The 10,668-nt window shown below is 35.0% G+C and overlaps 1 long non-coding RNA gene across 1 annotated transcript; it reads right to left on the reverse strand.

The window, feature by feature from the left end:
• Positions 1-9,958: 9,958 nt before the first annotated feature.
• LOC128285281 (uncharacterized) lies at positions 9,959-10,460 on the reverse strand. The gene is made up of 2 exons (XR_008275752.1): positions 10,418-10,460; positions 9,959-10,327 (listed from the first exon to the last, which is right to left on the reverse strand). It is a non-coding gene; the product is annotated as an uncharacterized LOC128285281 (long non-coding RNA).
• Positions 10,461-10,668: the final 208 nt, after the last annotated feature.

Consider the following 10,668-nt stretch of genomic DNA (forward strand, 5'->3'; position numbering starts at 1 on the left):
TGTATAAAAGGTTGTTTTGGTATGTTTGAAATGGCTTGAAAATGGTCATTTATGTTGTGTATTGGCACTTATTTAAACTAGGTTTATGCAAGAAATGAGGTAAGGTTAACTTGATTTAGTAAACGAGGTTTGATGCAATTGTGATGCCTTTGAATGACACATTGGTGTGGTCGTTGAGAGTACCAAAAATATCCTATTTCCTACAAAATAATGAAAAAGAACAATAAAGGGGAAGTAGGGTCGAATCCTCAGGGACCGGATTGCACAAATGCTTTGTTTCTCGAAATCCTGGGCAGAATCATGCCCAAGAAAACCTGCGTTATTGAAAAAAAAAGAATTTCAAAGTTTTGATCTGGGAGTGAAATAAAATAAAAACGAAATTAAAAGTTGAATTGAAATTTCAGAAATTAAAAGTAAAAATAAAGTTGAGAAAAAGATTTCTTATGGTGAATTTCTAGCCTCCGATTGTTTGGATTCACCTTGGGTTCAATCCTTGGCTTTTAAGTGACCCTTTTCAAGCAGAATAAGACAGTTATAGTGGAAGAGGATGCCTACGACCACCAGCTCCAAGAATTTAGACTTAAGATTTGGCGAAACCTGACTCTAGCCAATAATCGCTTTTGTAGGACTATCTTCTGCTGGATCATCACTTCCCAATGGCGAATACCACGCTATTTTGTCTCTTGGACTCGTCAACCTCTGACGCAGAAAGCCAACGAACTGACTGTGCAACCTCCCCAAAACGTACAAAGCGGTCGTTCCTTGCACAAGTTAAAAAGATCACCTATTAAGGGACATGGATGGAAGCGTCAGCCCCGTAATGCGGAGAAATGATAAATACCCTGTTGAGAAGGCTAAGCGCAGATTCTAAGCCTCATGAACCTTTTTGGGGAATTTTGACAAACCTTTGGCTAGATAAATTTAGTGACTCATGGTTTGTGGGAAAAAAGAAATAAGTGTAATGGAAATAGAATTTTTATTGAAAAAAAATGGAAAGAACAAAAAGGCTAAACTTTTGGGGGAAAGAGTGTTTACAGAAAAAGATGCATCCAATTTGTGTCACTTCATCCCCTATTTATAGTACTAAGAAACTTAGCCTATTCCTAATTAAATTCTAAAAGATAAATACAAATAATTAAAGATAATTAAAGATAATTAAAAATAAATCCCAAAATTAAATATAAATAATTATCCTTAATAATTATCGTAATATAATTGGAATTAAAATAGAGTCTTGTGATATTGTGACATCCCAAAATTGACCCTAGTCGGGATGTGGTTTCGGGACCACAAAACTGAGGCATAAAAATAATTTATAATTTATTTTGATGCCTATAATATGTGTTAATTCATGTGTGACATTTTGATGTTTCGATTTAGAGTTATAAATGTGAATTTCACTAGAAAGGGCCTAGTAGTAAACATTGAAAGTATGATGGGGAAATGTGGGATGACTAGTTGATAATACATGCAAAAATAAGGATTTGCATGTCAAATTTCCCTAACATGAAGTGGCCGCCATGACAAGGAATCATGGGCTAAACATGTCATGAAACATGTTTTGTTGGTGCACTAGGGAGAAACAATAAACAAATGAGTATGGGTAATAAAGAAAGAAAAAAAATGTGTGTGTGTGTGAGTGAAACCCCCCTTGCCGTGCATTGTGGAAGAGAAAAGAAAAATTTTGTTCATCCATTTTCTCTTCTTTGGCCGAAAATACTAAGGAAAAGGGAGGATTTTTGCTTCATGCTTGGTTTAGAAGAGAACTAGAAGGGATTTGGCTATACTTGCATCAAGATTAAGGTATGTTTGAGGTTGTGTCATGAGATTCATGCTTGTTTTGGTTGCTAACTTGATGTGCATGTTAGCCATGGTTCAAATCCTTGTTATGCCATGGAAATGGTATTTGGCCAAGGTGGATTTTGTGTTAATGCCATTGCATGTTAAATATGAAGCTTGTTAATGGTGTGCGTGATGGGGATTGATGGCTCTTGGACTTTCTTTTAGTATTTTTGAGTGAGACATTAAGTTCTTTGCTTAATCATGACCAAAATGATGGTGTTGTGATGTATTCGGTCATGGTATATCCACAAGTATGATTCATGCATGTTGCATGGTAGGTAAGATTTGAGCTTTGAATATGTGTTTGCACATGATGAATTGGTATGACATATATACTATTTCAAGGTATATATTTGCTTGGGATGATGTTTTCGGTTATGTAGTACATGAGAGATGTGTATTGAGCTACAATATGTACTGCGTTAGTTAGTAAAATGCATGCTGTTTTTGTGTGGTATTAAGTGCATAATCGGCCTCAACATGGACATGCATATTCTGCCACATGAGGGGAAATTGGTGTGCATGCATTCGGTTAGAGGCAAGCATATTGATGCCTATTCTTGGCTTAGAAAATTCGGCTAAGAGGAATACTAACTAAGGTGTTGAGTTCGGTTCATGATTTTGTACATATGCGACTTTGATGCCTAATGAGTAGATATTTATATATTGGCTAGGCATCTTGAATTCCTCTTCCGATGCTCAAATGATAAAACCAATTTATTTGTTAAATTTAGCTCAAGAAGCTAGAGGTGGAGAATCAAGCAAAGGCAAAGGAAAGATAATCGAGTAGTCGATTGGAAATCGTTTCATCCAATATAAGGTAAGTCATTAAGCATATATTTGGTGTTGATGTAAATGACCATAATATATACACAATTGTGTTTAAATGAATTGATGTGTAAATGGAAATGTATGTGTATGGAATGATGCCATTGTTGAATGTATAAAGGCAGCAAAATGCATAAGGTATTGGTCTCGGCACTAAGTGTGCGGGTATAAATGGACACGGTGACAAGATTGGCACTAAGTGTGCGGGTTTAAATTGTACAGCACTAAGTGTGCGAGTTTGATTATATAGCACTAAGTGTGCGAGCTGAAAATTATTAGCACTAAGTGTGCGAGCTGAAAATATATAGCACTAAGTGTGCGGATTCACTATATGCTCTTGTATTACAATTGGCACTGAGTGTGCGACATTATCGAGTTAATCCCGGACAGCGGATCGGGTAAGTACCTCGAGCTCATGATGAATAGAGAATACGTTCATGCTTGGGGTTGAATTGGTAAGCCTTAAATCTATGTGATGATTGAAATTGTATGGTTGTGCTGGAAAATGAGTTAATGTGTAAAAATGCTTGATTATCTTGTTGTGTAGAATATGAAATGTGGATGTATGACTTGGTGCGAGATTGGACCGAAAGGTCCGAGGTATTATGGTATAGATTCGATATGGATGAGTACCTAGCCTCGTTTGTTGTACATGTTGTAGTGATCTGTGTCGGTGGATTGATGAATGCTTATGACTTACTGAGTTGTAAACTCACTCGGTGTTTTTTCTTGTCACCCATTTTAGGTCTCTCGGATTCGTATTGCTTGCGTGATCGGGACCGTCGTTGAAGTCATCACACCGGCTGAAATCTTGTGGTATTGTTTTCGTTGTTGAAGAACATTTGGCATGTATAGGCTATTATATTTTGTCGAATTGTGGGTTGTAAACTTTAAGCCATGTGAAAATGGCCTATGTGGTCGTCGAGTGGGATGCTAGAACCTATAGCCACGAGTCTTAGAAACTCTAATTTTGATAAGGTGGCCACAATTTGTGTCTTGTATGATGGATGATTAAGGCCAAGGAAAGATTCATGAAATTGGCATAGTCACTGCAGTAACTGTTGCGGACAGCAGCAGTGAGATGAGATTGAAAAATCACTAAAAATAGTAGAAGTAGAATTAAATAGTGGGTAAATTATGAAATTGAACCTTGATGAATCTATTTTCATATGGATGAAACGAAACGACCATATGAGCAGTATACTGAGAAATATTAAAGTTCTCGTGAGACAGGGCCAGAACGGTTTCTGGGTCCCCTGACGCGACTTTGAAAATTTACCATAAATTATCCAGAAAGAATTAGGAGTCATGCCTTATATGTACAGATTTAATTTTGAGTCTAGTTTCATTAGAAACAAACGGTACCAGTATTAAAGCCCTGTACAGAGAGATATTCAAGTTGTAACGCGCAAAGCTCAGAGCAGTCGATCCCTGTAACATGGGTGACTTTAACTAATAAACTGTACCAATTGGCCCGACCAAAAATTCTAGAAATAAATCCATGGATGGATATGTGAGTCTAAATTCAGGTAAAATTTACGAAACCAGTTTCCGAGTTTTGAAACTCGAGATATGATTTTTAAGGCGACGGTGACGCAGTTTTCCAGCCTGACTGGAAATGACAAATTGGTTGGTACCTTGAGAGGATTTGGCCGTTAACCTCTCGTGTCCGACACCGGCGACGGTCACGAGTTAGGGGTGTTACAGATATAAAATCTCTTCTTTTGCACTTTAGCCTTATGTTGTCCATGCTGCATTTTTGGCACCACATTTTTCCCTATGTTGCATGTTGGCCCCTTTTATCTTCAAATTCGTGATTTTTTCCTTTAAATTTCTTTTTGCCTCCAATTTAGTCCCTAAAAGATAAAAGACCATAAATAGCTCAAATTAGTAGGATCATACTCAAAATAAACATATAATTAATACATAAAAATATGTCATTTTAGAGTATTATCACACATTGGTTAGGTGATTTAGGATGATTGAAATGACATGTTTATGTATGTTTGAATGGTGTTTGAATCCATTGAATGCGTGCTTATATGGTTTAAATGATTAGGTATGAAATGGACTTGTAGTGGTTTGATTTTAGGTATATTTTGGGTTCACATGGCTTAGGACACGAGCGTGTGACACAACCGTGTGAGGCACACAGCCTAGCAACACGACGGTGTGTCATCTAGGAGTTTCTTAGTGTACAAGTCAGTGAGTTACACAGCCTAGCACAGGGCCTAGCATACAAGCGTGTAGGGCTACTCAAAAAGTTACACGGCCTGGCATACGGGCGTGTGACATGGTTGTGTGACCCTACTCAGTGAGTTATATGGGTGAGGAAACGGGTTGGGTCACAGCCATGTGTTCCTTGTTCGAAAGTTACGCAGCCTGAGGCTATGTCACACAGTCGTGTGACCCTTGTTTCCAATTTTTTCTACTTTTTCCTTAACTTCTCGTTCCGTTTCAAATTAGTCTTAAATTGTCTTCAAACTATTTTTAGGGCCTCGAGGGCCCGATTTAGGGATGAGATGTATGTGATTGATTGGTTTATGAAATATTTAACTTATTGAATTTTATGGTGTTTAAATGTTTTTGATTTTATAGTAATGCTTTATAACCTTAATTTGGCAACGGAGATGGGTTAGAGGTGTTACAAAAACCTTAATCAATTATTAGGGATGTGGTCGAGTCAGGTTTAGCTTAGTCAACCCAAATAAAAACCCGGCCCAGAGCAAAACCTAGCCTAAAGAGAAAACCCAAAATAAAAGTAAAATTAAGAAAATAAAAAGTTGACCCTTTTCCAAATTTATTGTTGGCTTAGGTTTTCTCGGCAACAAATCTGAAAAGTAAGTAAAAAATTAATCTTTCCTAGTTCCAATCTTTTTTCTTTTCTTTTCCTCCTTAAAACCCAAAGTACAAAACATTGAAAAAGGAAAAGGGAATGTAATAATAGGGAGAAGTACATGGTTCCCCTAAAACCTTTTCAGTGCTCTGTCGATTCCCTCTAGTGCTTCCTCGTTAACCTTTATCCATTACCAGTCATTGTTGAAATGATGGATGTTGATGCGTTGCCTAACATATATATATGTATTTACTTACTCTATTCTTTTCTAGTAAATTGGCTAGCAAAGCTCGAACATTATGAGGTGTACGAATTCCCTTGAGGGGTTCTTACACAGGTTCGAACACCTTGGGAAGTGCTCCTACTAATAGCCAAAGTATGGGAGAAGAAACTCGAAGTTAAGTTGTGGAAAAAGTATCTGCAACTCCGACTAGTAATTAATGTTTCATCAACCTCATTTATATAAGGATTGCCACAACTTATAGTTATTATGTACATTATATACGTTGCTAATTTTTACAAAGACTACTAAGAGAAAGCAAGGGCCTACAAACATGAAAGATATATGGAATCTTCAACCTGGAACTCATATAGTAGTAGACGCCAACCAATATGGCCAACCTGTTGGGAAGGAAACATTAAAATTGGTTGGATTCCTCGGCACAATTGCAAGGACCAACTCTATTTGTCCTTTGAATACGAAACATTTGAAACATCTTTCCAAATATGTGTTAGAAAACATATTAAGAATCGTTCATGTATGTAGTACATAATCATTTTCTAATTTTATGTATTGCAATAAATTTGCAGAATTTGAAATTGCATGTAATGAGTACTTGTTACATTAATTTGTTATGTCTGCAAGAAAAGTTTGATCTTTAAAGTAAGGTGAAAGACTTCAACATCCTTTCACATGTTGGGAAACTCTGTAAGGAGTTTAAATAAACTTTGAAGACTAAATACTATAAAGAGATGGTTGAAGAAGGCAACCGCTAGAAGAAATATATGAAAACAATCCTCTTGGTGTGCATAATGATCAATGAAAGTGATTGATAGAGCAATGGGGAACACTACAAGATGCAATATACATTTTTATTAGACTAAATGTTTCACTTTTTCTACTTTCACTTACGGTATGATCAAAGTAAGGGGTGCATATATGCGTGATTTATTGAATGAGCCACAATAAACTTTGTTTTCTTATTACTCTAATATATTTTTTTCTCATCAATTTTAACAATAGACATAATTAAAAAAGGTGAAAGAATCTCAGAAAAATGTGCGTTATGCACAACCCGCTGGTAACATAGGATATTCACTAAACATGCCAAGCAAATACAAACAATCCAAGCCAAACAAGTAGTTCAAAAAAAGTTTCTACTGAAGGAAGCAGAATCTCGATCCTATGCGAAGGTCGCAGAGTGAGAAGTTCGTTTGATTGCCGAAGCAGAAGAAAGATTTATGAAATTGATTGAAATTCGAGAGGCAAAGTTCACGGATATGATGGATGCTCATGATAAGAAGTACTAAGCTCTCCTCAATGAGTGTATGGAAAAAGGAATATCAAGTAAGTGAAATACTTACTAATAGAACTAGATTGTCAATAAATTTGCTAATGGTTTAATATAGATTGATTGTTGTTACTTGGCTATTTGTTTGTGTTGTAACTGAATGTTAGTTTCTTATATAATGTCTTCATTATTTTCTCAATAAAAAATTAATGGAAGTACTGATGAAAATTGTTGATTTAGCTTCAATTTATGGCTCTTTGGCTATTACTGAAATATTTTTCCCACATGTTCATGTTGTTTCTCATCTAACTCATACATTGTTATTTTTGCACTTGTTAATGCAGTTGAATTTCAGACTGAAAGACCTAATGATGAGGCTTTCAGTTCGGATGATGATGAATGAGGTCTATTGTATATTATGTGTGTATATATATGCTATTGTAGTTAATGAATGCAGTTGTCCCAAAATTTTTTGATGTCATGGGTAACAGGTTAACAACATGTTGGCAACGCATTCACTGAATGCAGTTACCAAGTGTGCAATGGACAACAAGCTGACAACATGTTGCCAAAGTATTGACTGCTTTATCAGTATTTTTTTATATAAACTAATAACTATATTATTCAATGGTAATTTTGTATTAATATGATCAATTTATGTTAATTAACTATGTAATTAGTATAATCACAAACTTGTCCAAACCCAACACATACAAAGTTGTTCATATTTTTCCAAAATAGGCTCTTTAAAAGTCAGGAAAAAAAGTTGTAAAAAACATGGGACCTAAGCCAACTATGTAAGGTATTGGCGCAAAGAAAGTCTATCCTAACCTTTTAAGGTTGCCTTAGACGGGTCTAACCCAACCTTTTTAAGTCGATTTTGATTGTATCTAGTACAACCTTTATAAAGCCGGCATAGGCACGATCTAACCCGATGTCTTGATTGACCCTAAACCAACCCTTCTTGTGTCGGCATAAATGCACACTAACCCGACTTTTTTTAGGTTGGCTTTGGTTGACACATGAGCCAAGTCATTAAAAGTCGGCCCAAGTGCGACCTAACCCGACTATTTTTAAGTCGCCTTTGACGGGGGCATGAGCCAACTCTTTAAATGTCGGCATATGAATGCTTTATTCTGACCTTTTCTGGGTCTCCTATTTCCTCATATCCCAACCTTTTTTAAATGTTGACCTTGATTAGGTCTTTGCCAACCCTTCAATAAAGGTCGGCCTGGGTTGAATTATGTCGACGCTTTTTACAACGTGTTGCGGTACATATGCCAACTGTGCTTACAACAATGTTTTTAGAAGTGTCGGGAGGGCCTATGCCAACCTTTTTCGCATCGTCCTAAGTAAAAAAAAGTGTCGTCGTGGGCTTGTTTGTTGTTGTGAATGATACTAACTATTTGGACTAATTAATAGCATTATAAGAATAGAGGGATCAAATTATGTTAAAAATTAAAGTATATAGATTAAATATCAAATTTAAGCATATTAGAGGGGCCAAAGGTGAAATTAACTATTTGTGTAAAATGAAATAAAAATGAAAGGGAGCTTGAGAGAGCCATGTGTCAGCAGTAGGAAAGTCATTTGGACATTTCTTTTATTTTATATATAGGTATATAGATTTTATTTTTGATCAACTATACCCCTTACCTTCTGTATATATTAAACGCCTTCTCAAAATTGATTGTTACTTCTTTGTTGCCGTGGTTCTCATCACAAAGTCCTCATGCTGTCTACAAGTATTTCTCATACGTATACTCTTTCTTGCTTTAACTCTTTCTTCTACATGTTCTACGTGTACAGCTTACTCACCGTAAAAATCGTTCCCAATAATATGAATATATGTTAACATTTATATAAAATGAATTATTAGTATGTAAATTAAATATACATTTACAATATTATGAACGAAAAAAAGAATATAAACATGTAATTTATTTTAAGTCAAATCATTATATCATTCTTCAAAAAATCATTATATTAAATAATGTAAAAATATAATTAATTGAGACATAATATTAACACAAAATTTTCTCAAAACTTGAATCACAAAGATAAATGACGTAAATATAGAATAAAATAACACATAAAAAAATATAAAAATTAATTTAAATACAACATAAAAATAAAACCAGTAAAGGAATGTAAAAAACACACACACGCACAAATTGCATATACTACAACAAAACAACCCTACCGCGACACTTTTTTTAACCTAAGACGACGCAAAAAAAGTTGGCATAGGTTTCACGACGCTTCCAAAAAGGTTGTCTATAGTACAGTCGGCATAGGCTCTGCGACGCTTTTGAAAAAGCGTTGGCATAAATCAAAATAAGCCGACCCTTATTGAAGGGTTGTGAAAGGCTTAGTCAATGCCAACCTTTAAAAAATGTTGGGATAGACCAATCTAAGGCAACCCTTAAAAAAGGTTGGATAGACTCATTTAAGGTAACCTTAAAAAGGTTGGGATAGACCTTGTCTAAGGCAACCATTAAAAAAGGTTGGGATAGACTTGTTTAAGGTAACCTTAAGACAATTGGGATAAACCTTGTCTAAGGTAGCCCTTAAAAAAATTTGGGATAGACTCGTCTAAAGCAACCCTAAAAAGGTTGAGATAGACCTTGTCTAAGGCAACCTTTAAAAAGGTTGAGACAAAGCCGTCTAATACAACCTTAAAAAGGTTAGGATATGCCTTGTCTAAGACAACTTTTAAAAAGGTTGGGATAGACCAGTCTAAGGTAGCCTTTAAAAGATTGGGATAAACCCGTTTAAAACAATCTTAAAAAGGTTGGAATAAACACGTGTAAGGAATTTTTTTTATTTTTTATTGTTTCAATATTAATATATTTTCATAAGCATTTACAGTGAATAGAAATTGTGCTTTAAATACAACTAAAAATATTCAATCAAAATTAAAATAAAGGTTGAATATTCATTACAAAAATCAATCCAATATCAAAATACACTAACATTTAGTCAAAATGTATACCACCAACATTCAACCGACGTACAAAAGTAAACAAACAAAAAAGTTCCTAAGACGATGGAAATTGATATTGATGTTATACAACATAACAGCTAATACAGTCTGAAATTGCAACTTCAATTCCAAGAAACTCTGCTGATCTCTTATTTCTACAAGGGTAGCCTCAGGTAGTGAAACATCTCCAGATCCAAGACTACCAAAAACCCTAAAAATCCTTTTTGTTTACTACCTACTTGTAACATATGCAGTCTTCTTTCATTTCACCATTATTGCTTCCAAACTCTTCACTATATTTAGCGTTATCCCTCAAGCCCCAACCTTGTTGTAAGTCAATTGCAGACCTCATTCAACCTTACAAATTCAAAGGTGCACTAGATAGGAAATAAAAAATAACATGAAACAGCATACCTCTTCCTTTAGAAGATTATCAAGTTCCTTTGGATTAACAACTTCAAGCCCTTCATATCCCAGTAAACTGTTCAAACAGGAAATTGAAATTATGTTCCTTTGGGTGACATAAAAGGCTTAATATGAAACTAGTAGCTTGTGTGAAACTAATTGTTAAAAAAATAACAAGCTAACATGATATTACACATAATAATATGTTTGTCATGTTATATTTATCGATATAATTATACTTGTTATGCATGTAAATTTTC

Source organism: Gossypium arboreum, chromosome 12 (assembly GCF_025698485.1).
Source record: "Gossypium arboreum isolate Shixiya-1 chromosome 12, ASM2569848v2, whole genome shotgun sequence".
Taxonomy (NCBI): Eukaryota; Viridiplantae; Streptophyta; class Magnoliopsida; order Malvales; family Malvaceae; genus Gossypium; species Gossypium arboreum.